The sequence below is a fragment of the Andrena cerasifolii genome, chromosome 11 (genome assembly GCF_050908995.1).
Source record: "Andrena cerasifolii isolate SP2316 chromosome 11, iyAndCera1_principal, whole genome shotgun sequence".
Classification (NCBI taxonomy): domain Eukaryota; kingdom Metazoa; phylum Arthropoda; class Insecta; order Hymenoptera; family Andrenidae; genus Andrena; species Andrena cerasifolii.
The window spans coordinates 11,298,008-11,313,791 of NC_135128.1; the positions used below are offsets into that span (position 1 = coordinate 11,298,008).

The window sequence follows — 15,784 nt, forward strand, 5'->3', positions numbered from 1 at the left end:
ATAGTACAAGCGAAAAAAATTTAAACTGCTTTGTAACAACCTGCCCCTGTGACATCTAGCCCCGGTCTCCCCTAAGCTTTGAGGAAGAGCTGTATCTTCTGTGGAATCTGGAAGTAATGCTACCAAACTTTCTTATTTCAGCCACTTAGGAAGACAGAGGATCCTTCCTTTAAATAAGGATGCAAGAGATGCTACGTCCCCTCAGAAAACAGATTCTTGGTATCGATCCTTCACGAAATCTTGTTTTAGTCGTGCAAGTGCAGCTGATTACGCAATTCATTTGTGAAGACCCGACTTTTAATAGAATTTTACGTAGAGCTGAAAGGAATTCAACTGGATCACCATATTCCCAGAATTTGATTAATTTCTTAATGGAAGTCCTTCCAGGCTGATATTATTTCATCTATGTATATTTACTTCCGCTTCACGAAAGTGTTTGGAAGCGAAGATTAGATTGCACAATTATATTGAAAATATCATCCCCTTGTACACACTATTTGGACTGTTTCAAGCTCCCTCGAATATTGTACCCAGTTAAAAATCCATCGAGAACGTTTCACAAGATTTCTCGCACTGGCCAGCGAATCCTAATTAACCCCCAATTTGTACGAAACACAGCTCGGGGGTTGGGGGGAGACTTCATTGAAATTTCAAAATCGTGCTTATTTACTAATTGAGACGTTTTTATTAAGGTCCCCGTAATCAGCGAGTTGGCCATTGTCCAAGATAGACCACGGTCGAGCGAAAGGGGAAGGTCTAGTCTACCACCCAAGGCTCTCTCTTTGTTCGCACGGCAAAGAAGTCTGAAACGGTGAATCGAGCTGAGCTACATCGGTAATTCGGAAAAGCTAATTAAAAGTTGACTCGTAGGTACGAAGGCAGGCGCATCCGCGCCGGTCGGCGGCCCTTGAAACGCCCTCGGTCACCAAGCCGACCGCTATGAGGGGTTAAGTGAGGTGAAAAGCAACCCCCAGAGAGAGAGAGAGCGAAAGAGCAGAAGTCTCACCTCATTCCACCCTCTTATCCTTCTGATCCCGTTCCGCCACTTTTTCCAGGATTATTTTCGCATTGTCTTCGCGATCACAAACATTTTCTTTCCCCTCCGTGCTCTGTCCCTCCGCCTTTCCACTTTGAAGCAGCAAGGAGAAGCGATTTCCACGAGACGAGTGTAAGCAAGAATAAATTCTTTCAACCTACGTGCTTTCGGCTGCGCGCCAGTAATGCTGATGTCAGAGGAAAGTGATTCTGCTACATATTGTCCGACTGAGTGTGAGTGACAGTGTCAATGACTCAGAGAATTGATGTGGAACTGATGCAACGTACTGGTGTGTGGGCTGATTGCGCGGAGGGTTAACGAGGGATCGAGGAGGAATCAGGGGTTGACAGTTGAGGCCACAGTGCTCGATAGTAATGATCAGAGAGTTAATGGATCGGAGCAAAGATTTAAAACTACAGTAAATTTTCGTTATAAGCTCATTTTGACTTTGCCGTTATTTGACTACCTCATTTTTTGGAATTCTTCGTCGAGAGTGAGAAAGATTCCTCTCTCGCTCACTCTCGAGTTCCTTCACTCGCGCACCCTCCCATTGGCGGCTCGGAATAGTCGACGCTGTGCGTTGTAAGCTCGCCGCGAGCCCCGAGCGTGAAGCCTATAGGGTAATTGCGGGTGAGATGGCCTTTCGCATAGACTGCAATTTTATTTTATATTTTTTAAATGTATGATTATTTTTTCAATTCAATTTTATATTATTTATTTAACTGTATTTCCTCTTGCAAATATATTTTTGTCCTGTATAAAACTACTAAATTCACGGTGTACTGATTGTTTTTAAAAAAGTGGGCCATCTCTCTTCGACTTACCCTAACGAGAATTTACTGTACTAAGTTAAGGGGTCATTTTTTTATCCGATGCTTAGTTTTCTTTTAATTGACGAAAATCAGGCACGATTTATGATAAAAATGGAAACTTTTACTTTAAACATCAGCCATTTTTTCCCAAATCAATATTTCGAAAAATCCTTCGTTCAAATACTAGATAATATAATATAATAAGTAAATTCTTTTGAATTTTTTATTTTAGGTGATCGACTTTCGAGCAGCAGTGGTCACCGCAGAAGCCTTTTTATTTAGAGAGCCTTCGAGTGATGGACAATAACTTAGTTATTGATAAATATTTTTAAATAAAAAAATTACGATGCGCAGTACTAGATGCAATCCTTAAAAGGAAAAAAGATTTTTTGAGAAATGTGTTATAGCTTTTGAGTAAAAAATTTCCAAAGACCACCCTTTTTTCGGCCTCCTGACTGAGCATAACCCCTTAAAACAGAGAAGTGTAAAGTCTCAGTAGAGCACAGTAGATTAAACCCTTTGTGGTCAGACGCTTGGCTACCTTCTTACAATCTATCTTCAACTCAAGTAGCTCAACAAAGCTTGCGTAGGTCTAAGCAGGTGGCAACGTAGTACCCTTATATTAATTAAAAATTAACCCCACCTCCTTGCTCTTTCAATTTTGTATCACCTTCTTCAATTATCCTTCAACATCGCAGGAACGCTGCTCCCATGAAAAGGATTTGACGATAACGACCACAGTAAAGCTTCCGTTCGTCGCGCGAGTACGTATACGCGTGCAGAAAAAGATGGTCCCGCAAATTGACCATCGAATGGCCTTTTCTCACGTTCGCATAAGTGCCCAGACGGCTCTCGGTGACAGGATCATCCAGTCCTTGAAGCCGGGATCGGCGCACCTGTCGACCCCATCGACTTTCTTTTTTCTCATCGGCTGTCACCGGAAATCCGTGCAACGACAGTACCGCCATCGTATCTGTCGATCTGCGGTATCGGCGACGAGGGCGATTCATCAAAGTGTGTCGCCTCCCCCGCCTGATCCGCGCAGCCCTACGGCTAACGAAATATTACGTCGCGGCGGCCGAAAACATCCGTATGGAGTTATCTGTGCACGAGGATTCAGCTGAGTGCATCTACACGGTGGTCAGTAAAGTGTGGTGTAATCGATGGAGAGGCAATTCTTTGTTAAGACACAAATAAGAAACGTTGAGTAAATTTTTAACGACTTGAGGGGACCACCTTGGGTAGATCAAGAAATACGGGATCTTTGGGTATTTATTTCTAAGTGGCAAAAACACTTTTTTCGATCAAAATATTTCAATAAAGATAGGGACGTCTTTGAATAACATACACAATTTTTTTTCAAGTTTTCTTTAGAAACAAATATGGCGATCGAGAGGACAATGTACGTTATTTCTGATGAACAGGATTCTGAAAGAAAATTTGAACAATAGAATATTAAATAAAACTAAATTGCCTATCGGCCGACGTTCAATTTTTTCGATATTTTAATGTTTACCTGACTTACGCGTAAATAAAGGTCCATTTTCTTGCACACGAAACTGAACTTTTTGCTTCAAAGTGTAGCTATTATGTTATTTTTCAAACAATCGACAAAATTGAACGTCGGCCGATAGACAATTTAGTTTTATTAATTATTCCACTCTTCAAATTTTGTTTCAAAAGCCTGTTCATCGGAAATAACATCGCTTTCTCGATCGCCATATTTGTTTCTAAAGAAAACTGGAAAAAATGTATACATCATTCAAAGATGTGTCTATCTTTATTGAAAAATTTTAATCGAAAAACGTGTTTCCGTCACTTAGAAATAAATTCCCAAAAATGAGGTACTTCTTGACCTGGTCAAGGTGGTATGACCCGTTAAGCTTTTCGAATGACAAAGTACTCCTTTACTTCATTTCTTCTCGATGTCTTCAACCCCACAAAACTCGCCAGGTGAATATATCTACGTATGCCAAGAAATTGCCTCTCGCGTAAAGAAACCAGTGCAAAGTAGTTCCACATTTAAAATCATTTTTCCCGGAAGCCATGCAATGAAGCAAAAAAATTTATTCCAGGCATGATCCTCGTGCATTCAATAAGGAATCACCTCTCGCCCAATTTCACCACGATATCCCGGACACTCCGTATAAAGCGCGTGCAGGTATCTCGGCCGTCTAAGCGGATACGCGGGAAACGAGCTCGTAGATGGATAAATACTAAAACGTCAGTAACTCACGATCAGGCCGTACCCTCTCCTCTGCCGTTTCCTCTTTCCTACGCTGGCGTGTCCCTCTTTTTATCCCTCCTCTCGCCCCGGCTATCCGTGTGCTTTGTGCGCGACGCATATAGGCATTGTATACATCCTGCAGGATGTACATCTAGATCAATAGCATTGGAAATTATCCAAACAAATTATCGATAGAGCGAAAAAAGCCGAGGCCGGGAGCGAGCGAGCCGAGGCCGAACGAGGCGCTACATCACGCATAGCTCGACCGGAAGAGAGCGAGCGAAAGAGCGAGCCCCGCTGCCCGGAGAGGAACAGAAGCGGCACGGGGGAGCGAGAGCGACAAGGAGCGTATTAAAAAATAAAAAATTGCCGTACATTTTTCAGGCATTAACGTGTGCGTGGGTGGGTTGGGGTCGTTGCTGGCTGAAGAGTCGGGGGTAGGGGGGTCGAACCCGGGGACGCGGGGAAACGCTTTTTAGGGACGCGAAAGGGGTTTACCGGCAGCAGCCCCTGGTCGTCGCGTTTGCACGGGGGGAGGGTGAAAGGTGGAGAGAGGGTACACACCTACGTGTGCACGTCTCTTCCCGATTGGCCTGCCAAAGCCCCCCCAGAAGCCAATTCACGGGCGGCGTGTTTAGCGCAATTTTTCAAAATTAACTAATGTTCGACAGCCACGGCGTCGCCGAACCTTTCCGCGCTGACCCTTCGCCCTCGACCGCATAACATTAATCACTCTTAATTAATGGGGGGGAAAACGCGTGGGCTGCCAGCACTGTCTTCGTCCCTCGCGAGCCACTGTCTCGTTCTTAATTTCTTAATTTGCTCCCGAATCTCCTTTCCCGATCCCTTTCGACACCCTCCGCGTCGTTCCATTCCTCTTCCTCACCCAGTCCTCGCGTCCACTTCGATCATAAATCTCACCCTGTCCGTCTCGTCCAATCTTCTTGGGGTGAAATAATTTTGCGCGCGTTTGGCAGGTGTCTTGAGACAGCGAAGGGGTAATTTGTGAACGGGAAGCGTACGCGTACTCGCCGGGTGGAGGAGTGTTGGAGAGATGGCCAAGAAAGGGGTGCAATTGCTCGTTGTTTCGTCGGGGCAGCGCTGGCGTTCCTCGCTTTTCGTCGCGTTTGGCGGCCGGCGTAAAAATTACGTCGACTAGAGTTTATTTGTCCGGAAATGGCGGTGCCCCGGGGGTGGTGCTTGCACGGTTATAGGTGCGGGGCAGAAAAAAAGGGGACTGGCGTCGGTGGAGGCGGAAGGGAGACAGAGAAAGGCGGGTGGGAGAGAGAGAAGGCACGTACGTACCTACCTACCGGCGTGGTTGATGTATTGCGTATTATTTGTGTGTTGCGTTCGTTGCTGCATTGCGCGTTTTTTTCTGCTCCCACCGCCTATTATTTATTAGCACTAACGTGCAATTGTATTGATCTGCAATATACCACCCGTCCCGGCCCCACCCACGCCGATGGATTTTTTTCCTCTTTTCGAGGATGTATCCGGACTTGCCGGGGAATGGAAGTTTGCTACGATTGGCCCCGCGTGATGGAACAACCGCTGATGCTACACTTTGCTGCTCCACCGTGTCAGGGTTTCCCTTTGCCTCCTTGCATAAACGAGTTTAATCCCTTTCATATATAATCGTGTCCCTGGCTACCGGGGCTTAAAAATTGGGAAGATCGTTGCAAGTAGAGTTGCATCCACTTTTTCCACTGTTTTTGATGGGTATTTCCTTCTATCTTCCGTGTTTCGATGCTCAGATCGTGCTAGTGACTTCGAGTCGCACTCGGAGCTTAGTGGTTTATGTTACGTTTAGTGTTGGGGACATTCCTATGCGAACTCGGACAGATTTCGGAGTAAGTTTTCGTAGATTACTGAAATTTGAATATGTTGTAGTCTTTAGTGATATTTAAACGTACCTCGAAGGATTTTTCGAAATTTTGAAAAATGTCGATTTTACTGCTGTTTGAAGTTAAGTGCTAACTTTTTTTCAATACATTATAGCTATGGAAGTAGTAAACGGACGGAGATGAGCTTTACGGTGCTTATAGAGAAGACATTGAAGTTTTAAGAAAAAATTATTTCAGTTAAAAAAAAAAATTTTAACCATTTTTGTGCAATTATTTTAAACAAATGCAGGTTTTTAACATCGGGCGCGATGCAATCTACGAATACTTACTCCGAAATCTGTCCGAGTTCGCGTGGAATGTCCCGTTGATAAGTGGGAAGAAGGATATGTGTTCTGATATAGCATTTATTAGCCCTGTCAGGCATGCAACTAGCAGAATATGAAGTTTGTTTACTTCTCGAAGATGAATGAGCTCCACCTACAATTTTAGACCCACAGGTCTCTGATTAAGTGACCCAAGAAATCGATGTCAACGAGTATAGAGAAGAGAAGGGTGTACCAGAGGATTAAAAAGCGACGTGTCCTATCATGGCACCATTCATAAATCATAGGAAATTTCACCCTCCTAAGCAAATCCTCCATCCTAAGAGTGTTCAAAAGAATACTCATCTCCCCAACACACAATTTCATAATGCAACGCGTATCAGCAGCAGCCCCAGACACTGGCCGAACACTTTGGCATGCAGAAACGACAGAATCCTATCTGTTCACCAAAGTGACGTTCTGCTAACTCATTACGCTAGCATCTAAACAGATAAATTTAGCTCAGACTTCACCTAAAGCCCCACCAAACGATCGCCAAAGAAGATGCCTATCAACGCAAACAGAGGGACATCGTGAATCCATTTCGAAATCCTGCCAGACTCCATTGAGGCACCTGGAAACTGACCATTTCTCCTGCTGAGGCCCAAGAAGCCCACCCAAGCACGTGTCCCTATCCTGCCCAACTCCCCCGATCACGAAGCTCGCGACTGAACGCCCCGGCCCGTCCGCGTCAAAGTGCATCTATCCAGGGCCGAGCATCAGCGGAGCTATTATACCGTCATCATAACGATATAACACGAAATCAACAGGGTAACGATACACACCGGGTCCCGCGTGGCGAAACACAATAGCCTCCGCATGCGACCTGTCCCCTGGTGCGCCCTCTCTCTCTCTTCAGCGTTTCCTCTGATCTCTGGAAAGCCCGCGTGTGCGTGCCCCCTTCACCCTCCGCCGCACGCGTTCGAAACAGCCGGGCAAGCCCGCGAAACTGACCGTGCGGCGGGCAGTCGCGTTGCGTTGCGTTGATGTAACTAAATGATTGGGTAAATGATTCCACAGCGTGCCGCGAGTAATTGAGTGGTGCTGGTGTGGGCGATGACTGCCAGAGAGAGCGCCGGCCGACCGGCGTGGCCGAGTGTGTTGCCCCGTTGCACGTGCAGGAGGTCCACGGGTCTGTGTAGACCGCGATATATACAGATCAGCGCGGAACGGCCAGTGGCATCGCTGTTACCCGCTCGCGTTTCACACGCACGCTACTTGCCGTGTGCACACGGTCGCGGCACCCCGAGGACGGAGCTGTGTGCGTGGCACGCGCGCCCCACGGCAATGACGAGTCATCCACGCTAGAACACCTCGCCGCGCCGCGCCGCGTCGGGTCCTCTCGCTCCAACCGCTGTTCCCTCCTGCTCTCTCGCTGACTCTTCGACTCTGTTACCGTTTACCGGTGTCCGTGAGCCGTGTGTACACGGGACATGGGACCCACACATAGGCCCGCGGTCCGCGGCCGTGTCATGATTTCGCGTTTGTTTACGCGCTCTCGATGCCTCGCTCTCTCGCGCCCCTGCCTCCGTCTGCGTTCCACTCGTTACTGATCGTTCTCTCTGTGGCATTCCCGCCGGAGAGGGCCAACGCCATCATCTCTCACTCTCTCGCTCTCTCTCCGGCTCTCCGTTCCTCTCACCTGCGGTCGGGTGTTGGCAAATTTGCGTGGCCGCGGGGATATGTTTTCGTTTCCAATGATTTATGCCGGCAAATGGGTCGCGCGCGCGTGAAAGTGTCATGCTCGGGCGTTATCGATGACAGCTATCGATGGGAAGGTCGAGTACGTGCTTCTCGAAAGAATGCGGCTTTTGTAACGGGCCGTCCCCGCTCCAGTCATCCGCCCCAGCTGGGAATCATTCAATGCCCTCGCGCCACCGGGAAAATCATGCGGTGATTCCTCTGGTTTGCGGTACTTAGGGCTAGCTGCGAGTTTTCCTCATTATCGTTCGGGCTATTCAGACTGTGTACCGTAGGGGCTGGTGGCTTTCATTGCGAGTGAAGTGTTGTTCGAATGGTTAAAGAGGTAATTAGTGGCGGAAGGAAGTGATTGCTGATGATTAGAGGACTTGGTGCACGAGTGCATCTCGCGCGAGTAGGTTTCAGTGAACCGTAGGAGGACCTCTGTGAATGACAGGTGTTTTTAAATCGTTTGGAGCTGATGGGAAGAAGGCAGGGAGGTGGTTATCAAGGTTAGTGGAAGAGTAGCCTGTCGGATGTGGAAGTAGTAGAAAAGATAGGCGTGCAAAGTGGAATGAGGAAAGTTGACGCAAGTGCTCATTGTGCTTGAGGAATAGCTACCAAGAATGTAGCTCCATTATTGAGACCACTAGCAGGAGCTTAGGAACAGAGTGGACTCGTCTTACATTAACTGAACACTGTCTACTTTCGTAAATACTATATCACCCCTTTTCACACCTCTGTTCACGGTCGAGCCTCTTGCAAGGCTTCAACAGAAGCGAAACAGCTCAGACACCCCGGGATCGGCAGTTCCTATTTTGGGGACATGCTTCTAGAGAATAACCACCAACGAAACGAACCTGAAGCCCTGAGGGGTAAATAAACAGCATCGCAGAGATCACTCTCAAACGTTAATCCACTGTCCTCCGAAAAATAACGCAATACCAACAGGATTGACGTTTAATGATAACTTGATGCAACAATTCGCAACTGTAATTTGCACTCACGCTTTAAAACATAATCATATATCAAGGTCCGTCGGAACATAGCGAGCAATCATCAATATAACGTTTACCGCCAGCTGAAAATTCGATGCAATATTTCGCTTTCTACGGTATCCCGGAATAATTCCGTTTTTCCAAACAATGACTCTATATACAGGCAGGCGCGAACGGCTCGGGTGGTGTCGTGCAAATTACCCATTAACGTCGCTTGATAGTTCGACGGACCGTTCCTCCGACATTTCCGCGAGGCCAGTTGATTATCATTCGCTCGTACGCTTTCGGCTAATCCGCGCAAAGGCAACTTGCACGGGCTGAAGGGGGGGGTGGAATCGCGATAGAAACGTTTCAGGCAAGTGACAGTACCAACAAAAAATGAAATCGAGTTCTGCTTGACAGAAGTGGGGTTCGTAATTTAAAAAACAATGGACGCTAAGGCACAATGAGGCCAAATGAGATAGGGGATGGTTTCGCCAGGGGTGAAGGGCGCGGGCGTGCGACGGGGATGGGGGATGAAATCCTATACTGGACAAGGGGAAGGCGGCTGGGTATGTGGTCAGGGTGGCTCCTAGCGAAAAGTTCAAACGTTTCCCGAGCTCGAACAGAGGAACGTCCCCGCGGATTAAGCTTATGCCGCATTAATTAATTTCTATTCTTTTGCTCCGTAAAGTCTGCTGTCGCTGGGCTACGATATTTATTGTGTCCCGCGAACGACAAAAAAGTCATATTTCATTTCGCGTTCCCTTTATCCCCTTGAATAAGAATGGGGCGCCGATTAGGTGAACCGAGGCACAATGAAGTCTCTAGGATATCCTAGCGATACGCAGACTTAATTGAACGAGCATTTCAAATCTCCATAGGACTGGACAAAGTTCTTACTACCGTTTTGACAGTACATGTACACTGCTCGAAATAGGGTAAACTGCATTAATCATTGGCACTCCTGATTAAAATGCCAGATATTAAGAACTACGAGCTTAGAAAGTACTGTTTTACAATTTCTTATTTTTCCTTCACTACAACACTGCAGATTCCAGTAGTTGAACTACACATTTCACATCTGCCAACACCACAAAAAAGGTCTTAAAGGTAGCGGTGGGACAAGGGCTGAGTTTTAAGCGTTTCCTTAAAATTGTGATAAGGAGTAAGTATATTTTATCGCTTTATGACTAAATAATGAATTGAATTAGATTTACCAAGTTATTTAATAGTGAATGAAATAGTCTGTTTAAACTTTGTTTTTAACTACGTACTTTTATGCCCATTTTTGTTTTTCATTGGATACTTTTAAAATAAAAGACTTAATAGGTACTCAAAGTGTTTTAATTTAACGAGAAATCCATAATCATCGATAATAACTGAAAATTAAGGCCATATAAAAAATTCAGAAATAAATACAGACATTCCAATTGGAATTTCCCTTTAGGGTGCCAATCATTGTACAGTTTACGCCACTTGTCATTCAAAGAAATGAGCTAGATTCCTCTGCATAAAGGATCGATATGCTATCCAATATAATTAAGTAAAAATTCATACTATTCTACAGTAAATCTGTAGCAGCACCTCTCCCAATCTCAATATTAGATTCTCCCTTGGAGCACTACGTGCTCTACATTTTGAAAAATGTTACTTCTAACAAATAGCAACAAAGCCTGTCGAAATTCATAATTTGGATCAAACTTTCGAGATGTTGACCAACAGTTCTGGTTCATTTTCTTCGAGCGTTGCTCCTCGGTGACGCGAGAACAGGTTCATATTCATCACTAGCAACTGCTATCGATTGTTGGTCTAATTGTGTTACTGTGGATGTCCGATTCACCCAGCGGACCCCGGAGCACGCTGCTCAGACAGAAACCAGAATACGCTCGCGCGCTGGCGGCTAAAAAGGGGTGGTTTGCATATTTTTCAACGTCCGCGAAACACCCTGAAAATTAATGTAACTTTCGTCCGTCGAAGCGCGGCGCGGCCCGTCGCGCGGCTAAACGCTCCGCGCGTTCCTCCAGGAGGAAAAACCGCACTTTCTGTCTTCGCCCGCGACAATTTTCCCCCATAGAAATAAACGTTCATTCAAGCCGCCGGAACGCTAGGAAATACCATCCCTCTCCCGGCGGGTTCTCGGCGGAGTAACAATTTTCCGAAACTCGTTCATTGTCCGCAGATTAAATTCTTTCTGACGGCGTTTGATCTCTGACGAGCCGCTTTAATAAGGTCTCCCGTATACAGAATAATGGAAAAAAGCGAATTCCCGGATCACGATTGCGCGTAATATTTCGCTTTAATCCTTACCGAATTTAATCCGTCGGTTTTTAGCCTCCGTCTCATGCATATTTCAATAATATCGTGCGTTCGCCGCTGTTGATACCCCGCAGACGTTCCACCTACGGGGAAGCTGGCAAATGTCGTGTAAATTAACGAAACGGTTCTTGAATCCTTCCACGTGACCCATGGATTAAGTTCGTTGAACGGTGGTCTCTTATTCTCTCTAGCTCGATAAATGAAATTTCTATCTGCTGGATCTATGACGCGGGTGTTTTATAAACAGACCAGGTCAGTGTTCGTGGTCCGCGGGAATTCTGTTTCGTTTTGAAACGTAATTACAATAGAAACACAAGATATATCGTTTTTCTTTCGAGGTAGCACGGTTTTCGCGCGGCAACCGTTACACCTTCCGCGGATGAAGTAGACAAAGTCCGCCTATTTGTTCCTTTGTGGCCGGCAAGGTAACTGGATACGCGGTTAAATAATAAAGGAGCCAGAAGTCGGCGCGCGCTAATTAACGATACCTTTGCGTCCCCGCTAATTGCACTTCACTTTGTTATATTACGTTTTAAGTGGGGCCCCACGCTGAGAATTACGCGCTCGCTCATGCGTTCTTACGGTCATTTGCATAATGAACGAAGGCCGCCGTTAATTAGACCCATAATCGCGCCAAGAAAATACGGGATTGATGTATTAACGCGCTGGTAGAATATTGATATCTCTGGGCACGGATGGGCTTCCTTCGTGCTCGAAAATTCGAGACGGGCTATCTCCAATCACAGAAATAAATTAAGTACAGAATTTGTTCGGGGTAACTGTACCTCGATACTTGAAAGAGTAACTGTAACGCACGAAGCGAAAGAGTTATATGGTACAAGCGTGGGAGGAGAAGAAGAAGACAAAGAAGATGAAGAGTCCTCGTAATTTAACATACCCTAACTAAAAACCCATCATTCATTTTTATCAGCAGCACACACTTCCAAAATCTTCCGCCCTTCCTTTACACAGAGTTTAAAAGTTACACTGCCGCGCGAATCCGACGACTAGGTACATCGCGCTAGCGCAATTTAAATGCTCTCCAATTTCCCATCGACCAGTCCCGAGACGCTGAAGCATAAAATTACCATCCAGGAATAATTAAAATCGGAGTCTATCGGGCGAGCTGTCCGACGCGATAATTTTCCATGTGAAAAGAAAGGTGGACGCGCGTTTTCACGCGCCCGCGCTAACTAGTATGCAAAAAAGGCTTGTCGCAATAAAGGTGTGAAGGAAGCAAAACTTCCGTGAAAATCGCACGTGAAGGATAATGTATACCGAGCTCTCTATCGGTTCCTGTCGGACGCTATCTTCAGGGCCTGGGCGATGTTACAGAGTCCCTCTGTTCCACCTATGGTGGTGCACAGGCCGGATCTCAAATGACTCACGCAAAAGTAAATTATACATTGAAAGGGTTTAATATAATGAAACGCTCCATATGCATGAGAGAGGCCAGCCTGCCGCTTTGCACACCACGTCCACGGTGCCCCGCGTTTCTCTGCGTGCCACTGACGTATCGTGAGTTCGATGAGCCCAGATCGAACGTCTCTACGAGCAGAATAATGGCGCCTGCACGCCGACGGGTGCAGAGGGTAAAAAAAACAATAAGGGTAGAGCGAACTGTAATTTAGTCACTATAACCAAAGCGGCTCGTAGCGTTCGGTTTATTGCGAAGCTTTATCGGGAATCTTTCATTCCCCGAACCCTCCCGCTAGGTAAATTCTAATAGTAATCGCGAGGAAGATGGCAGCGATAACAAAGGGTAAAATTTTTGCAAGTTCTCTCTTCTTTCAGCTATTCCTGATGAGGCCACAGTAGTTTTCGTAAGGGTGAAAAATTTCTGGTAGCATTGAGGTTATCAAAACTCGAGGGTATCCTGTGTTGTACCTAATTCTGCAACATGACAGACTCTGAACACTATCCCTCTGAAGTCTCCAGCTGTGTAGAATTCTTTACTTCTCAAGGGTCCATTTTGAAAACAAATTTCTCCCATCCCTGTTGCGGCACAAACTGCTCATTTCCCCAGCGCCAATAAAAATCAATGAATCAATTGGACCGTGCAGATTACGAATTAACTAATTCATCAGAGTGAACCGACGCGAAGCAGGTTCATGAATCGCCTGGAGTGGGTTAGCCAAGATTATCTTAGCACGGTGAGCTATCAGCCGAATAACAGAAGGGAGGAAAATTCAGAAGTAGATGGGGAGGGGAGGGAAATTCGCGAAATGAATGCGAGATATCGACGAAATTCGATCTCTCGCGCCAGTTCGCCCGGAATCGCTCGACGGAACGGACGTCGAATGGACCTGGCGGTACTTACTGCGAGGAAGGGTGCGATCGGGAAGAATGGAGTGAGAAGAAAGGGGGGGGGGCGAGAAAGCGGAATGCAGCGCGGAGAGCGCCCTGAGCGGTTGCGAACGATACTACGGAGGGCAGCGAGCGCGGGGGTGGCTCAGTTGCAGGGAGGGTGGAGGAAGGGGTAGGGAAGAGCGGAAAGCATCAAAAGCAATGTTTGGTGGCGCTATAATGAAATGAATTTATGCAGAGCCGTAATGCCTGAATATTTAGCAACCCTCTTCTGGTTCTGTTCCTGGCCAGACCGTCACCCTAGCCGCTATACCGTATTCGAATTAAATTCGACCACTGGACCTCCATTACAAGGATTGAAACGACCTCGGCCGTGGTAACGGGATACTTTTGCATGAAACATTTTGCACGCGCTCGAATTGCGCGGCCCTATCTTCGGGCGCATCTAGAAGATTTGTAAATCGAACGGCAGCACGGACCTGACGATTCAACCTGCGCTGTGGAGCGTGAATCTACCTGGCGCCATGCATCGGTGGGGTTAAAAGGAAGAATTGAGTCGACAAGAGATTGCTGTCTACTTTAGTTCTCGAGTGAGCAGGCTTAACTTGCAGTTATGTATGTTAAATCTACGTAACGTAATCAAACTCCTATATTCGATTTGAATTCAATAGATGGCTAGGTAAAATTTGGATCACATTTGCGTTAAGGGACCCTTCGGTCAAAACGCTAGAAAAATAGGCGATCTTTATGAATTTTTTACAAGAAGGGGATATAACATATCCTAAAATATGGTTTTGGCATTTATTGACACACTCATTAGGGTGCAAAACAAATTTTTCTTTCATGTTTTCGGTCTTGAAGCATTTTCTAGGTAGCGCTTAGTGCAGCGCTGTCAAAAAGAGATGCCTAAACGGTAACCATGAAATTTACTCACATCGTTCAAAATCAAAAATTCAAAAAATTTCTTAAAATCAATGGCTGTCGCTGTATCCGTTGAACCTACGATGATTGGTGCAAATTTAAACGAAGTAGTGCAAAAAAGCCTGTAATTTTACAGCGAAGCTGAGGATCCACCTAGAATTTAAGCTAAGCTATGCTATGCTGTGCTAAGTTTAACAAAATTAGCTTCAATACATCCTTATGGAAGCTTTTCCACCAAAAACTAAGTTAAGCTGTGTTTTCTATATTTTATACCACAGCCAGACATAGCACAGCATACCTTAGTTTCCAGGTAGATCCCCGGCTCGATCTTCTCGCAAACAAAGAACACGTTTCAATAACGTGGAAGTTGAAGATATTATCCACCAGCCTCGCCTAATTCCCCGCAGTTTTACGTTCTATTTCCCAAACGACCATGGAATAAAGAATTACTCGAAACGTACGCGAGCCGATAAGATAGCTAGCGCACGTAGAGCGTGAAGAGTTAAATATCCCCAGCGCATTTCCCCGGTTATTAGTGCGCGAAGCTAGGCATGCGATCAAAGCGTTGAAATTATTACGCGACACTGGAAATACCAGAAGTGTCCAGACACCCGAGGAGTCAGGATGGTCCGAATTCAATGGCGGAACCGTGGACAACAGTCGGGGCCGCCTCCTTAGCTCCTTCAGCGGGAGAGAATCCGAAGGAACTCGAGGCAGCCAGTTACCATGGACGCCGTGGAACTCCATTATTACTCGCCAATTAGCCATGATTAAAATATTTCGGCACCTCGCGTGCATCCGGAATATTAATATACATGTGGTATCCAGAAAACTGGAGGGGGAGAGAAACGACGATTATATGGAAATGTCAGAGGGAGCGCGATCAGAAAGGAACCGCTCCTTCTTCGTTGATTAAATAATCCCGCGAAAACGCCCGATAATGACTTATTTATTACGCCAATCATGCTCTCCCTATTAACCATGCTGAACGCCGATCGGGGGTATCACTCTGTACACTGTAAATCCCGCGAAAATTGCCCGACAATCGTCGTTAATTGCATATTTATACGCGCGGTTAGTTAGTCAGTCGGTTAGTTTTATGGTGACGCGTTGGATCGGCTCCGTACCGGGCTGCACCGCCGCTAAAATGCACCGTCATATGCTCGAGATAATCGCTTCCACTCGCATTACCGTGAAACGCAAGGCTCGATCGTGGAAAATGATTTTTGGAGGTAGACGACGTTGGTCACAACCCCTGACCACTCCACCCCCCCCCGAGCACCGCTTCGTCGTTAC

General features: G+C 46.2%; 1 protein-coding gene across 1 annotated transcript in view; it reads left to right on the forward strand.

Annotated features, from left to right (window-relative positions):
• Positions 1–2,711: 2,711 nt before the first annotated feature.
• The window catches only part of Exex (motor neuron and pancreas homeobox extra-extra), a 153,468-nt gene continuing 140,395 nt past the window's right edge, over positions 2,712–15,784 (forward strand). Inside the window, exon 1 of the mRNA XM_076823014.1 lies at positions 2,712–2,719. The gene's annotated coding sequence lies outside the window, so the exon portion shown is untranslated. The remainder of the gene's footprint in view (positions 2,720–15,784) is intronic.